General features: G+C 41.2%; 1 protein-coding gene across 9 annotated transcripts in view; it reads left to right on the forward strand.

Annotated features, from left to right (window-relative positions):
- The first annotated feature begins 276 nt into the window (after positions 1-276).
- Positions 277-17,431, forward strand: part of LOC105468005 (cAMP responsive element binding protein 1) — an 84,636-nt gene continuing 67,481 nt past the window's right edge. For 2 of the 9 annotated variants that reach the window (XR_979228.2, XM_024788576.2), the window contains exon 1: positions 300-508. The gene's annotated coding sequence lies outside the window, so the exon portion shown is untranslated. Of the gene's footprint in view, positions 509-17,431 lie in introns of all 9 variants that reach the window. The other 7 variants (XM_011717886.2, XM_071073310.1, XM_071073307.1 and 4 more) reach the window with 6 other exon arrangements.

Here is a 17,431-nt window from a genome sequence, read left to right on the forward strand (position 1 = left end):
AAGTCGCCGACACCCCTCAGGAATTCCCCTACTGGGCCACACACAAACCCCGCTTCCTCCTTCAAATTTCCGCCGCCAGCTTTATCGATCCGAACGCCGCGCTGGGGTTTAGACCACTCCTCCCGGCGCCGGGCTCAGCCCGCCTTCGCCTTCCCTCTCCCGGCGGAACCCGTCCGCCTCGCGCGAAGAAACCCGAAGGCCTTCGGCAAGTTCCGTCCCCAGCGCGGGGGCGGGGCCGCTCGAGCTGCTCCGGGCCCAGCTCGGCTGTTTCCGTGCGCGGCCGCTGCGCACTCGGCACTGGGCGGCGCTGGCTGGCTCCCTGGCTGCGGCTCCTCAGTCGGCGGCGGCTGCTGCTGCCTGTGGCCCGGGCGGCTGGGAGAAGCGGAGTGTTGGTGAGTGACGCGGCGGAGGTGTAGTTTGACGCGGTGTGTTACGTGGGGGAGAGAATAAAACTCCAGCGAGATCCGGGCCGTGAACGAAAGCAGTGACGGAGGAGCTTGTACCACCGGTAAGAGGAGCAGGAGGAGGAGGCAGGAGCCAGAGAGAGCCGGGGGGACGGAGGGGGGACGGGGAGGCGCCGGACACCCGCGCTTGGGGCCTTCCCCTCGCAGGAGGGGCCGCGGTAAAGATGGAGCCTCCGCCCGAGCCCCACAACATCGCCGCCGCTCGCAGCGAACAAAGAATAATGGCGGCGGACTGGAGCCAGCGGCGGCCGGGGCGGCAGCGACTCTGCCTGCAGCCAGCGGCGGCGCTCATGGCGGGGGGCGGCGGGCGGCGGGCGGGGTGGGAGCCGGCGGCCGGGGGTGTGTGCGGGCGGCCGGCCGCGGCGAGCTGGCGCCCGCGTTCCCGCCGCCGCCGCCGGGCCGGGCGCGGAGCCGGGAGCCCGGAGCCGCCCCGGGGGAGGCCGCCCGCTCGGCCCGGCGCTGCCCCCCGCGCCGCTCGCTCGTCCGGCCCCCGCCGCCCGCCTCGCCCCCGGCCCGACCGGGCCTGGCCTCCGGGGCAGCCGCCGCCTAGGTGCCGGTGGGGGGTGGAGGAGGAAGAAGGCGACAGTTGAGGGCAGAGGAGGTGAAGGTGCCTGCTGCCTTCCCAGTGGCCTCGGTGTCTGCCATGCCCGCTTCGCAAGGGGAAGAGCTGCAACGTCTGACCTACTCTTCTCTCCACTCTTTGTGCAATAAAGTTCGAAACCCAAGGTTTCCTCTCGTGCTGTATTTTATTCATGCCCTTTCCCCTCCGCTCCCACACCGTTGAGGAAATGCTGCTTTCTGCCCTGTGCTGCTTAGTTGAGAGATGAGAGCTTGTGTTTTGGGGGGAAATTTTTTACTCCTTCACCCCCTTGCTTTTTTTTTTTTTTTTTTTTGTAAAGTCAGTAGTCATGGAAATGCATGCTTTTTGGGAGAAAGAGGGTGCTAAGAAAAACATAATAACTTTTTAAACTGTTGGGATCTTATAAAAGGGAAGCTGGCGTTTGAAAATAGTTTCGGTTTTAACCCTTTTCAATAAGGTAATCATTACTCGAGGTCTATCATTCTGAAACACTTCGTTGAAACGAATTATCAGCCGATGTACTCTTGTTTTACATCATTTCGCGGGGTGCAACCTTGCCAACCGCGTTTGAGTTATCTGGATCTCCCCTCACCCTGTCCCACTCCCCCTACCATATTTCCCACGAATTTCTTCGTGAACTTTAATGAGAGATTTAATACTACTTCTAAAAATAGACTTTAAAGTATCCATTATTTCTCTCTCATGCAGTAGGTAACCCCCGTCTTGAGATTGACAATTTAAGCCACAAGCTGTATTTTTTCTTCGCCTGTTGGGAAAAGAGGACAGCAGAAAAATCATTGACACATTAAAAATTAAAAGAATTTTTAAAGGACATGCGGTATGACCTATTTAAGTTTGTAATATCATCCCAAGTTATAATTCTAACCTCAGCTGGCGTCTGCCTTCTGAAGGTTTAGTAGAAGATACTTTTGATTGCTGCCTATTGAAATATTTTACATTTATGGCTCATTTCCTGATTTAAAAGTAAAGCCCCGAACAGTTATTTTAGGTGGTGCAAAAGACGAACAAGTTTGTTTTAAAAATACTTGTCTGTCACTGTATGATTGCATTGTGATCGACACGTACAAACCTTCTGGTTAGGAACAAATACTGATTGGCACCAGAAGCACTGTCTTATTTTTCTGTATCCTAGTCACTTTTCCAAAACGTGCTTTGTTGTATTGCTTCTCTTTAAAAGACCACATTAGCAATTTGTCATTTACAAGAAACTTAAGAAGATGCGGTAAAGGGAGGTTTTCTATAAAGATTGGGAAAATGATTTTATTTTCAAACACTGAAAAAATTATATTGATAATGGTGAGTTACCATTTTTCCTTTATGATGATCTGCAAGCCACTATCAGTTGAGTAGATTTTTGTTTGTTTGTTTGTTTGTTTGTTTGTTTGTTAAGAATGTAAGTCGGGTGCGGTGGCTAGGGCCTGTAATCCCAGCATGTTGTGGGGCTGAGGAGGACAGATCACTTGAGGTCAGGAGTGCAAGACCAGCCTGGCCAACATGATGAAACCCCATCTCTACTAAAAATACAAAAATTAGCTGGGTGTGGTGGTGCGCGCCTGTAATCCCAACTACTTGGGAGGCTCGGGTTGCAGTGAATTGAGATTGTGCCACTGCACTCCAGCCTGGGCAGCAGAGCAAGACTCCGTCTCAAAAACAAACAAACAAAAAGAATATACGACTCTTCATTTGTGAGATTTTTAAAAAATTGTTTGCTGATGGCCAAATGCGGTGGCTCACGCCTGTAATCCCAGCACTTTGGGAGGCTGAGGCAGGCAGATCACGAGGTCAAGAGATCGATACCATCCTGGCCAACATGGTGAAACCCCGTCTCTACTGAAAATACAAAAATTAGCTGAGTGTGGTGACGTATGCCTGTAATCCCAGCTACTAGGGTAGCTGAGGAGGCGGAGATTGCAGTGAGCCAAGATTGCCCCACTGCCCTCCAGCCAGGCCACAGCGAGACTCCATCTCAAAAAAAAAAAAAAAAAAAAATTGTTTACTGATATGTTCTTTCTTCAGTCTTGCCCAAGAGATATTTTAAATTGTATTTTTTATTTTAATTTTTATTTATTTTTTTGAGATGGAGTTTCGCCCTTGTTGCCCAAGCTAGAGTGCAGTGGGGCCGTCTCGGCTCACTGCGAGCTCCGCCTCCCGGGTGCAAGAGATTCTCCGGCCCCAGCCTCCCGAGTAGCTGGGATTACAGGCGCAGGACACCACACCCGGCTAATTTTTGTGTTAGTGGAGACGGGGTTTCACCATGTTGGCCAGACTAGTCTCGAACTCCTGACTTTGTGATCCGCCTGCCTCGGCCTCCCAAAGTGCTGGGATTACAGGTGTGAGCCACCTTGCCCAGCGTATTTTATTATTTATACATTCATAATTTGTGATTCTTAGCAATTCCAGGTGGAACTTCAAACTTTTATATTCATTAATATTGTGAACATTCACCTGGAACATGTGACTAAATTGTACTTCTCCACTGTTCCAGCCATCGGTAAAAATTACAGCTGGATCCACTTGAATCTTTTTTTTTTCCCCCATGAACACCTGCATTTAGAAAGCTAATAAATTATTTGACAGAATTTGCTTGAAGAATGTTAAAAGAACACTTCTTTGGGAATTTAAAACTTAAGTGTTACCTGTTTTGAATGAATTTTTCCCCCCCTACATAAAGAGCCTGAAGAAACTTAGAAACCTGATCCATAAAAATGGCACGTTTCTTTTTCTACTTTCTGAAACTCATATGCCTGATTAGGTCTCATTATTAGAAGTTTTGGTTTCTTCATAGAGAAGTAGCTTTATTTCTCTCTCATTCTAAGACATTTGGTTTTGTTGTTTGGGTACAGTAAGGTTATGGGGTTATAGTAAAACCAAGTATGTGTCTTCTTCACCTGTTTTTAAATTTTTTCTCCTTTTTATAACAGTAGGGAAAATTATTTATTTTTAACCTAATGCTTACAGTATATTACCAAAATTTATAATTTCATTTATTCCATAAATAGCTTATCAGACATCAGTTACATAAACTTGTTTACAGCCAGCTTGTGACATAGTTTTGCAAATATCTTGATATATGGTGTAACTTTGATGGCTTCTTTATTGAATAGAGCTCAAATCTAAATTTAAGAGTGTAGTAAGATGTCAACATAGAAAAATGCAGGAATTTTCTTTTTCTTACCCATATGTGAACTCATCTCTACGGCAGTATCACTTGAGACAACAGTTTATGGTAATTCAAATATTTATTTAGCACTCACTGTGACAGAGAATGTAGTTGAAAGAGCGTGAGGTTTGGAATCACAGGCCTACGTCTGAATGCAAGCATTGCCACTACTCTCCTGTACCTACTCTAAAGGAATTTTGTGTCCTAAAGGAAGTTTCTTAATCTTTCTCAGCCTCAGTTTCCTTATATGTAAAATTAGAATACTACTACTTATTTCATAAGATTGTGAGATAAACATAAAGTACCTTAGGGCTACAACTAATGATAGCTAGTCCCTTAAGCTTTGTTTTAACTTCCTACCTGTGGGCCCTTAGGCAAGTTATCTTAACTTCTGGATACCTCACTTTCCTTTCTGATCAATGTAGAATAACTACCTCAGAATTGTGGGGATTAACTATAAAGTAATACATACTAAGTTCCAGGCGTTGTACAAGTGTCAAGTGCTCAAGTGTTGACAAGGTTTTTTTCTTTTAATTTTTTTTGAGACAGAGTCTCGCTCTGTTGCCCAGGCTGGTGTGCAGTGACACAATCTCAGCTCATGGCAACCTCTGCTTCCTGGATTCAAGTGATTCTTCTTTCTCAGCCTCCCTAGTAGCTGGAACTACAGGCATGCACCACCACGCCCAGCTAATTTTTGTATTTTTATTAGAGACAGGGTTTCACCGTGTTAGTCAGGCTGGTCTTGAATGCCTAGGATTATAGGTGTGAGCCACCACGCCCAGCCGGCCTGTTACTTTTTAAATTATTTATTATTACTATATGTAATACAGTGGATCAGAAGCTACAACAAATCCAAAGATGAATTACATTGTCTTATCTCTACCCTCAGGAACTGTTGGAGACACAGTGACTAAGACAAATTATGTGTCAAAAGAAAGTAGTCAAAGGAAAAAGGGATCACCTTTGGTGAAGTGAGGAGTATATTTTTTATATTTCCAATTTGGTTTTTTGAATAAGTAATTCATTCAGATGATCTGTAATTCAAAACATATATAATATAGCAAAATGCCCTACATTCTCTTGCACTGTTACCTAAGTGTTAGCAATTTTTTATATGTCCTTTAAGAGGTGTTTTATGCAAACACGAGCAAATATGTATGTCCTGTCTCCCCCTTTTTGTACAAATGGTAGCATACGGTGTATACACTCTCCTATATCATGCTTTCCCCCCACCACTCAACATGCCTTAAACTTAGCAATTTTGTATCAGCACATAAAGAGCTTCTTCATTTTTTAACATACAATTTGAGGCATTTTATTATGTAAGTAGACTTTATTAACCAGTTAGTGAGCTGATTTTACTTTTAGGTCTTACATGACCTGTTAAACTAAGGGAAACTGCCATCTTGTCTTTATTTCTTTAAATGAAAAACTTTTTATTTGAATGAAAAATAGTTTGTGACAGGAAATTGTTATTTAAAGGTCCTCATTTCCTGTTTAGCTCCAGTTTTTAAAAGTTTTAGTAAAATGATCAAAATGTACATGAGGAGGCAAGCAAGCCAGGTTAAGAGTTAACTCACGAGGTGAATTTAACTCTTTTGTTGAGGTTCTTACACTTCTAAACAGACTACTTATTTCAATTATTATTTTGGCCAAAAAGGTTTTCGTAGCTTTCTATCTTAATGAGAAAGAACATTCCATATAGTCCAGTGTTTTTTGCGTTTTTTTAACAGACAGCTCATGGGATATTATTACCCAGTAAGGCAGATTACTATATTAGATTTCTCCCTGCATTCATTTATTTTTTACATACTTGTTAACTTACCTTGATTTTCTAGTATTTCTTAATGTAATATGAGTTTTATATTTTGTACCTAAATTTAAAAATAGTGAGATTCACCTATATGATTGCTGAGATGATAAACTTTACTGCATAAATGGTTTTTTCCCCCTGTGTAAACCTTTGGTCAACCAGTTGGACCAAGTAATACGTATTTCAGCCAAAGCACAAAGTAAGTTTTACTACCTTTTTTTTTTTTCTCTAGCTTTTTGAAACAGTGTTAAGCTATAGTACTTTACTTTTTTTTTTTTTTTTTTTTGAGGCAAGATTTGTCTCTATCACCCAGGCTGGAGTGCATTGGTGCACACTTGGCTCACTGCAACCTCTGTTTCCTGGCTCAAGCTATCCTCCCACCTCAGCTTCCTGAGTGGGTGGGACAACAGGCGCGCACCACCAGGCCCGGCTAATTTTTTGTATTTTTTGTACAGACAGGGTTTTGCCCTATTGCCCAGGCTGGTCTCGAACTCATGAGCTCAAGCGATCTGCCTGCCTCAGCCTCCCAAAGAGTTGGAATTACAAGCGTGAGCCACCATGTCTGAATGCTGTAGTACATTTTAAATATACGTGCTGTTTGTATTTATCTTTAAAATATATACACTATGACTTTTTAAAGTTGATTAAACTCAAAAAGTGATTAATAATTAGCAGCAAGGACACAAATCTCTTTGCAAAAAGCATCATTAAGTAAAGCTGTCATGGGCCAGGCACCGTGGCTCACGCCTGTAATCCCAGCACTTTGGGAGGCTGAGGCAGATGGATCACCTGAGGTCAGGAGTTCGAGACCAACCTGACCAACATGCTCAAACCCCGTCTCTACTAAAAATACAAAAATTAGCCGGACATGGGGGCGGGTACCTGCAATCCCAGCTACTCAGGAGGCTGAGGCAGGAGAATCACTTGAACCTGGAACGCAGAGGTTGCGGTGAGCTGAGATTGCACCATTGTACCCCAGGCTGGGGGATAAAAGTGAAACTCCGTCTTAAAAAAAAAAAAAAACTGTCATGGTATAGTTCGTTTTTTGTATTCCCAAGGTGGTGTTTATGCATTGATCATATATGCCAAACTTTTTAATGTAAGAATACTGCTTTGAGGTTTTACTAATATTTGATTTAAAATACTACTATGTGCTATTTGGCCAGGCGCAGTGGCTCACATCTATAATCCCAGCACTTTGGGAGGTTGAGGCAGGTGGATCACTTGAGGTCAGGAGTTTGACACCAGCCTGGCCAAGATGGTGAAACCCCATCTCTACTAAAAGTACAAAAATTATCTGGACATAGTTGTATATGCCTGTAATCCCAGCTGCTTGGGAGGCTGAGGCAGGAGAATTGCTTGAGCCCTGGAAGCAGAGGTTGCACTGAGCCAATATCATGCCACTGAACTCCACTCTGGGTGACAGAGTAAGATGCTGTCTCATAAATAAAATATTACTATGTGCTATTTGTACCTGCTAAATGATTAAAATGTTTGCAAAGTGCTTTTTGTTGTTGTTGAGACAGAGTCTTGCTCTGTTGCTAGGCTGGAGTGCAGTGGTACGATCTCAGCTCATTGCAACCTCTGCCTCCTGAGTTAAAACAATTCCCCTGCCTCAGCCTCCCAAGTAGCTGGGATTACAGGCACCGGCCACCATGCCGGGCTAATTTTTTGTGTTTTAGTAGACACAGGGTTTCACCATGTTGGCCAGGATGGTCTCGATCTCCTTGACCTCGTGATCCACCCACCTCTGCCTCCCAAAGTGCTGGGATTACAGGCATGAGCCACCACACCCGGCCTACAAGAGTGCTTTTCTTCACATATTTGGGGATGGGGGTGGGGTAGATCATTGAAATGTGTAAAGGCAGAACATTTTTTATCTGGAACATACCTGTCTGTAGACTACCAGAGTTAAATGATTTCCCACAGTGTAGTGGAATCGTCAGTAGATTGACTCTTGGAGTGGAGGCAAAGATCATTAAAGCAACAAACTGATCATGTGAACCTGGTTTTTTTTCTTTCCAGTATGCTAGTTCAGTCATTATAGAAGAGCCAGATACTGGTCAGCTTGCTGAAGTTGTAAGTAGAAGGTGTGGTTTTATCACATCGGTAAAATGTAGGTTTTTGAGACAAAACTTAAATAAGAATAGACATTAGTTTTTCTTCACATTCAGAATGTCTGACTCCCCTTAATATATACATACTCTTATCTCATCTACTGGGTTTTTTGTTGTCATTTTTTGTTGTTTTTTGTTTTGCCATCTCTCTCCTTTTAAGCTCTGCCAGACAAAGCCCTATGAAAATAGATTTTACAGGTTGAAAATCTTTTATCTGAAATTCTTGGGACCAGAAGTATTTCCAATTTTGGGTTTTTTTCAGATTTTAGAATATTTGCGTATACATACATAATGAGCTATCTTGGGGATGGAACCCAAGTCTAAACATGAAATTTGTTTCATATACACATTATACACATAACCTGAAGGTAATTTTATACAAAATTTTTAATAATTTTGTGCATGAAACAGTTTTGACTGTGACCTGTTACATGAGGTCAGGTGTGGAATTTTTCATGGCATCATGTCAGTGCTTAAAAAGTGTCAGATTTTGGATGTTTTACTAGGGATGCTCACCCTGTATTATATTTTGCGCAGATGTTTGCTTATTTGTCTTCTAGGCTACCAGAAAGAGGGTCGCTTAGAAAAACATATTCTGGCATTTATTCCAATAGATAAGAAGGCAGTTTCTCCAGTGATGAATAATTACCTATAAGCCTGTAATCCCAGCACTTTAGGAGGTTGATGTGGGCGGATCACGAGGTCAGGAGATCGAGACCATCCTGGCTAACACAGTGAAACCCCGTCTCTACTAAAAATACAAAAAATTAGCTGGGCGTGGTGCTGGGTGCCTGTAGTCCCAGCTACTCAGGAGGCTGAGGCAGGAGAATGACGCAAACCCAGGAGGTGGAGCTTGCAATGAGCCAAGATCGCCCCACTGCACTCCAGCCTGGGCGACAGCGAGATTCTGTCTCAAAAAAAAAAAAAAAAAAAAAATTTTACCTATAATTTAATACATGCATTATACATCTCCAATGATGAAAAATTACTATGTAGTAAAAAATTCTTGAAGCTAGATACACAATCTCAACTTCTAAAATAAAAAATAAACAGTAGTACTCCTTGATGAACTAAATGCCTAAGTTGCCTTTTCTTAGGGTTGAAATAAGGTGATAAAGGAGTTTACCGTGAGACTAGCTGCATGAACAAAGATGAAAAACACCCTTTCGGTTTTCTCCCTCTCGAATGATTCTAGGATCTCTAAAAAATAATCTTAAAAGGGGCAAGGTTTGGAGAGAATGAGGTCTGAGGAATTGATGGTGAGTTTTTTCTGAAAGAAGAGAAGTGACATTTGATTAAAGAGTTAAATGGGGAATTATTAATAAAATAGTTTAGGAGTAGAATGGATCTGAAAGTTGACATATACCAATGATGATAGAATGTGTCTTTCCCCAAAGATTAGTGAATGGTCTCTGAAACGAAGACATTTCTTTCATCAATTTTAAGTGAATTTCTAAGGATCTGGTTATCTGCTTGTAAGTTTTTGGTTATAATTGTATGACAGTATAGAAGTAACTAAAAATGTTTGTAATTTACCCAAGGTTAACCATTATTTTTGAGGGGTGTTATCCCTGTTGGTATAAGTAAGTAGTTGGCAGTAGAGGACACAGAAATACCTTTTCACTGCTGAAGTGAAAATTGTAGATTATTCTGAATTATTTGTACTCTTTTTTTTTTTTTTTTTTTTTTTTTGAGAAGAGTCTTGCTCTGTCTCCCAGTCTGGAAAGCAGTGGTGTGATCTCGGCTCACTACAACTTCCGACTCCTGGGTTCCAGCGATTCTGCCACCCCAGCCTCCCAAGTAGCTGGAATTACAAGCACGTGCCACCATACCCAGCTAGTGTGTGTGTGTGTGTGTGTGTGTGTGTGTGTGTGTTTTGTATTTTAGTAGAGATGGGATTTCACCATGTTGGCCAGGCTTGTCTCCAACTCCTGACCTCAAGTGATCTGCCCACCTCAGCCTCCCAAAGTGCTGGGATTACAGGAGTGAGCCACCGCACCCAGCCCTATTTGTACTCTTGAAAGGGAGTCATTTTCTTATAATAAGTATCAGTAGTAGCTCTATCGTTTACTGTGATCAGTAGTAACACCTTGACTTTATGTATTGCCATTTATCAATCATTTATTCAGTGAAGATTTATTGACCATTGACTTTATTATAGTTGGTGAAATAATCACAAGAAAATTTATTCAGTTAGGTATTCATAAAAATACCTAGGTATTAAATGAAGATTGTTCTAGTTGATATAAGCAATAAAGCCTGCCTAAAGCCTGACTATACGGCTCCTACCCTCAAGCATCTTATGGTATAGTGGGGGTGATGAAATAGTATAAGATAGAATGATTTATATGTGCCAGAATACATGACATAATTTTTACTATCTTGAAGAGCTATAGAGTTCAGAAGAGAAGGGGCTTAGTGAGGAAAAGTTTTGTGGGAAAAGTAGAATTTACGTTGAATACTAAAGAACTTAGATAAGTACAGATAGAATGGAGTGTATTCTAGGTAGTGGAAAGGACAACAAAATGAAGATATGGACATAATGAACTTGACATACTCATAAATTGGTGAAGAAAGTATTAGATTATAGATCTACATTATGAGGAATGCTGAGTATGAGGCAGGGAGCTTTGAGTTTCACATAAGAGAAGATAAGGTATAAACAGAGGAATAAAATTATGAATTGGGCTGAAATGTAGATTTCCTGACTCCCAGTCCTTCTCCTTGTAAGAACGTTTTGGTGAATGACAGATTGCATATACAACAGTGGTCCCGTGCTAGTGTAAACAAACCTATTAAGAAGAACTTTTATAGGTATTCCAGAAGAAGGCATTGTTACCATAGGAGATGACAGCTCCATGCAAGTGATTGCCCCTTGAAGACATTCCAGTGAGACAGGATGTGGAGGTGGAAGGCTGTGATATTGACGATCTTGACCCTGTGTAGGCCTAAGCTAATGTGTGTGTGAATGTCTTTTTAACAAAAAATTTTAAAAAGTGACCGCGGATGGTGGCTCACGCCTGTAATCCTAGCACTTTGGGAGACTGAGGCAGGTGGGTTGCTTGAGCCCAGGAGTTTCAACCAACCTGGGCAACATGGCGAAACCCCGTCTCTACAGAGAATACAAAAATTAATTAGCTGGGCTTGGTGGTGCATGCCTGTAATCCCTGCTCCTCTCAAGGCCGAGGCAGGAGAACCCAGGAGGCAGAGGTTGCAGCGAGCTGATACTGTGCCACTGCATTCCAGCCTGGGTGACACAGTGAGACCCTGTGTCAAAAAAAATAAAACAAAATAAAGTTGAACAAAAAATTAAAAAGTAAAAAAAAAAAAAAGCAGGAAAAAGCATTAGATTCTTTTTTTGCTTTACTTTATTAATAAACTTGCTTTCACTTAAAATCCCTTTAGAGAAAAAATACTTTTATACAGCTGTACAATGTATCTGTGTTTTAAGCTATGTGTTATTACAAAAAAGTCAAAAAGTTAAAAAAATTAAAAAGCATATGAAGTTACAGGAAGCTAAGGTTAATGTATTACTGATGAAAGAAAATTTTGTTTATATAAATTTAGTGTAGCCTGGATGGGCACGGTGGCTCACGCCTGTAATCCCAGTACTTTGGGAGGCCAAGGCAGGTGGATCACCTGAGGTTAGGAGTTCGAGACCAGCCTGGCCAACATGGCGAAACCCTGTTCCTACTAAAAGTACAAAAATTAGCCGAGTGTGGTGGCAGGCTCCTGTAATCCCATCTACTCAGTAGGCTGAGGCAGGAGAATAGCTTGAACCCAGAGGCGGAGGTTGCAGTGAGCCAAGATTGCGCCACTGCACTCCAGCCTGGGTGACAAGAGCAAGACTCCGTCTCAGGGAAAAAAAAAAAAAAGTATAGCCTAAGTGTACAGTGCATATGAAGTCTACAGTAGTGTACAGTAATGTTGTAGGCCTTCACATTCTCACACTGATTCACCCAGACCAACTTCCAGTCCTTCAAGCTCCATTTGTGATAAGCACCCTGTACAGGTGTACCATTTTTTATCTTTTATATTTTATATCTTTTATTTTTACTGTACCTTTTCTATGTTTGGATATGTTTCAATAACAAATACTTACCATTGTGTTACATTTCCCCACAGTATTCATTGCAATAACATGCTGTATGGGTTTGTAGTCTATACTATGTAGCCTTGGTACATAGCAGACTATACCATCTAGGTTTTGTTTTTGCAACAAAATTAGCTAATGATGCATTTCTCAGAACATATTACCATCAAGTGACACATGACTGTATTATTGTTAAAAATTGGACATCATAGATACTTTTTTAAATAGCTTTATTGAAATATAATTCACATACTATACAATACACCCATTTGGTGTGTACAATTCAGTGGTTTTCAGTATATTCACAAAGTTGTGCATCTGTTACCACAATCAGTTTAGGACATTTTCATTACCCCTAAAAGAAACCTACACATCTCTTAGCCATCACCTCTTAATCTCCCCATACCTGCAGCCCTAGGCAACCACTAATCTCCTTTCTGTCTCTATAGGTTTGCCTATTCTGGACATTGTGTATAAGTGGAATCATATAGCCTACTGTCCATTGTGATGTGCTGCCTTTATTTAGCATAATATTTTCAAGGTTTATTCATGTTGTAGTATGTATCAGCATTCATTTTTATTGCCAAATAATAGTCCAGTTTATGGATATACAGCATTTTATTTGTGGAGTTCGTGGACATTTGGACTTTTTGACTGTTATGAGTAATGCTGCCATAAATATTCATTTATGTTGACTTGCTTTCATTTCTCTGAGTATATACTCAGGAATGGAATTTTATGGTAACTGTGTTTAACCATTTAAGGAACTGCCGGACTGTTTTCCAATCTACTGCACCACCAGCAGTGTATGAGGGTTTGAATTTTCCCCCATCTTCATTAACACTTGTTATTATCTGTTTTTGGGGGTTTGGGGTTTTTGTTTTTGTTTTGTTTTTTTAATTATAGCCATTCTGCTGAGTGCAAAGAGGTAGCTCAGTTTGGTTTTGATTTGTATTTCCCTCATGACTAATGATATGAAGCTTCTTTTCATGTGCTGATTTGGCCATTTGTATATCTTTGGGAAAATTTCTGTTCAGATCTTCTGCACATTTTAAAATTGGGTTGGCTTTTGTAGTTGTTTATTGTTCTGGATACAAGTCTCTTGTCAGATATATGATTTACAAAAATTTTCTCCTGTGGGTTTTCCTCACTTTCTTGATGGTGTCTCTTGAAGCACAAAAGTTTTTAATTTTTATGATTTCCAGTTCATCTAATTTTTCTTTTATTGTTTGTGTTTTGGTGTTATATTTTGTACATCATAAATTCTTGTTTAATTATTATAAACATTTAAAAAATATCTCCGTGATCTCTGTGAAAGCCCAGGCAAACAAGATACCATTATTTAATGAAAAATAACTAAAGCTACTAATGTGTATTTGAAGTTACAATCTAGCTACCTCAGGCCTTCCCTTTATTCTGTGTCCATATCCTTCAGTCTGTAGTGACAGATGAAAGAAGCAAAGATGAAAATCGAGAAATAATTTTGAGTGAAACATTTTAATTTAAAGCACAGTTGTCCCTTGGTATCAATGGGGAATTGGTTCCAGGACCTCCTTAGGTACCAAATCCACAGATGCTTGAGTCCCTTATATAAAGTGGCATAGTATTTGCATATAACCGATAATGTCCTCCCATATACTTTAAATCGTCTCTAGATTACTTATAATACCTTATACAGTGCCTGCCCATCACTTGACTCTCATGGGTTCAATATAGGACTCAGCATGCAGCAAATTCAAGCTTTACTTTTGGGACTTTGGGGATTTTTTTTCCCCCAGACATCTTCGATCTGCAGTTGGTTGAATCCACAGATGCTGAATCTTTGGATACGGAGGCCCAATTGTAACTATGAATCAAGAATTTGTTATTTATTATGAGAGAATGTATTATAATGACTATGTGATTGTAGTGTATAACTCATACACTCTACCATATTTGGGAAATTCACAGTTACAAACATTTACCTATGAAGGGGGAGTGAGTAGTCCTGGAGAATTTAAGTGATGTATTTACTGAGTCCTGGAGAATTTAAGTGATGTATTTACTGAGTCCTGGAGAATTTAAGTGATGTATTTACTGAGTCCTGGAGAATTTAAGTGATGTATTTACTGTGTAGAAACTCACACTAAGTAAGGCGTAGTCTTCATCACTCTTGTAGTACTGCATTATCTCTTGGTGAAGTTTTCAGGGTTTTTGTTTTATTAATGGGTTTTGTTTTGGTTTGGTTTGGTTTTTAATGGAGTCTGTCGCCAGGCGGGAGTGCAGTGGCGCTATCTTGGCTCACTGCAGCCTCCGCCTCCTGGGTTCAAGTGATTCTCCTGCCTCAGCCTCCCGAGTAGCTGGGACTACAGGCGCGCACCACCACGCCCAGTTAATTTTTTTGTATTTTTAATATAGACGGGGTTACACCATGTTGGCCAGGATGGTATCGATTTCTTGACCTTGTAATCCGCCCACCTCAGCCTCCCAGAGTGCTGGGGATTACAGGCATGAGCCACTGCACCCAGCCAAAATTTTTGTTTTTAAGTAATACTAGTTTAAACTTATAAATAACTCACTTAGGGTAAATATTCCAGCCAAGATCATGAAAAAATACATTGATTTCATTATGTTCTTAATCAGATCTGCATCAGATTACCACAAATAGGAAGCTGTTCTTTCTTTTTTTCCACAATTCATTGTATTCCTACCATTTCCAAATAGAAGTTTATGGTTTTAAATTACTGGTGTTAAGTACTTGTTTGGAAGGATTTTATAGTTAAACTAGTTATAATAATTTATACGTGTCAAGCTCTTTCATATATAGTACATATTTTATCTCTCATTAGTTTTTGTAAGCTCTTGAGAGAAAGGTTCTTTTTTATTTCCAACTTGTAAGTTCAGAGGTACATGTGCAGGATGTGCAGGTTTGTTCCATAGGTAATCGTGTGCCATGGTGGTTTGCTCTACACATCATCCCATCACCCAGGTATTAAGCCCAGCATCTGCCAGCTGTTCTTCCTGATGCTCTTCCTCCTCCCATCCCCAAACCTCTGACAGGCCCCAGTGTGTGTTGTCCACCCCCCTACTGTAGTGTCTATGTGTTCTCATCATGTAACTCCCACTTATAAATGAGAACATGCGGTATTTGGTTTTCTGTTCCTGTATTAGTTTGCTAAGGATAAAGGCCTCCAGTTCCATCTGTGTTCGTGCAAAGGACATGATCTCGTTCTTTATGGCTGCATAGTATTCCATGGTGTATATGTACCACATTTTCTATATCCAGTCTATCATTGATGGGCATTTCGGTTGATTGCATATCTTTGCTATTGTGAATAGTGCTGCAGTTAACATATGCCTGCATGTATTGTTATAATAGAATGATTTATATTCCTTTGGGTATATATCCAGTAAGGGGATTGCTGGGTTGAATGGTATTTCTGCCTCTAGGTTTTTGAGGTATTGCCACACTCTTCCACAATGGTTGAACTAACACCACCAACAATGTAGAAGCATTTCAGAGAAATATTCGTTCGTTCTTTTTTTTTTTTTTTTTTTTAAATGAGACAAGAGTCACTCTGTTGCCCAGGCTGGAGTGCAGTGGCATGATCTCGGCTCACTACAACCTCTGTCTCCTGGGTTCAAGCGATTCTCCTGCCTCAGCCTCCTGAGTAGCTGGGACTCCAGTCATGTGCCACCATGCCCGGCTAATTTTTGTATTTTAGTAGAGATGAGGTTTCACTATGTTGGCCAGGCTAGTCACGAACTTCTGACCTCAAGTGATCCACCCGCCTTGGCCTCCCAAAGTGCTGGGATTACAGACACGAGCCACTCTGCCTGGCCTAATTCCAGAGAAAAGTTCTTATATGTATTATGCTATAGTCCCATAGTATGGGACTATTACTGTGTAGTAATTTTCAGTTCTGCTGAAAGCTCTGTAGGCGTTACTACGTAGTAGGCACAGAGTATTTGTTTAATGAGTGATTCCCTATTAAAGGGTCATAAATTTGAAAGGTAAAAGTTAGGAACAATTCCTTTTTAGAGTTGTACAGATTAAAGGAAGTGAATTTTTTTTTTTTGGAGACAGAGTTTCGCTCTTTCTGCCCAGGCTATAGTGCAATGGCACGATCTCGGCTCACCACAACCTCCGCCTCCTGAGTTAAAGCGATTCTCCTGCCTCAGCCTCCCAAGTAGCTGGGATTACAGGCATGCATCACCATGCCTGGCTAATTCTGTATTTTTTTAGTAGAGACAGGCTTTCTCCATGTTGGCCAGGCTGGTCTCAAACTCCCAGCCTCAGGTTATATGCCCACCTCAGCCTCCCAAAGTGTTGGGATTACAGGTGTGAGCCACCATGCCTGACCAAACATATTTTTTTTTAACTGAGGAAATTAGATTCATTGTCCAAAGCTTAAAAGGAAGGTTTTCTACTTTGAGTTTTTATTAACTCTGATACTTTACTATGATAGTACTTCCAACCTCCGAGACATGAGAAATAGCATGAGATTGTGGTCATCAAAATGACCTTACCAGAAATCACCACCAGGTTGGTGATAAACAGTACATCTACATAGACAGTTGGACTTTATGTTGATTCTTTCAAGATTAAAGATGAAGATGCCTGAACTTGAAGCAAGTCTTTTATCAATACTGTACATAAAGCAAAATACGCTGTATGATACTGTAATGGTGGATACATGTCATTACGCATTTGTCCGTAGAATGTACAACACCAAGAGTAAACCCTAAGATTAAAAAGTAAACAACAACAGTAGGCTGGGCGCAGTGGCTCATGCCTGTAATCCCAGCACTTTGAGAGGCTGAGGTGGGCGGATCACCTGAGGTCAGGAGTTTGAGACCAGCCTGGCCAACATTGTGAAACCCCATCTCTACTAAAAATAAAAAAAGTTAGCCAGGTGTGGTGGTGGGTGCCTATAATCCCAGCTATTTGGGAGACCGAGGCAAGAGAATCACTTGAACCTGGGAAGTGGAGGTTGCAGTGAGCTGAGATCATGCCACTGCATTCCAGCTTGGGAGACAGAGTGAGACCCTGTCTCAAAAAAAAAAAAAAAAAAAAAAATCAAAGCCTGTACATAAAGTATGTACTGTTGTCTGCATGCCATTTGTCAGTTTTATAGATTAACCATGGTTGGTTTTTAAATGTAGTCCAGTATGTCCTTGGTACCTTTGAGTTCTTGGGCTTT

Source organism: Macaca nemestrina, chromosome 11 (assembly GCF_043159975.1).
Source record: "Macaca nemestrina isolate mMacNem1 chromosome 11, mMacNem.hap1, whole genome shotgun sequence".
NCBI classification, from domain to species: Eukaryota; Metazoa; Chordata; class Mammalia; order Primates; family Cercopithecidae; genus Macaca; species Macaca nemestrina.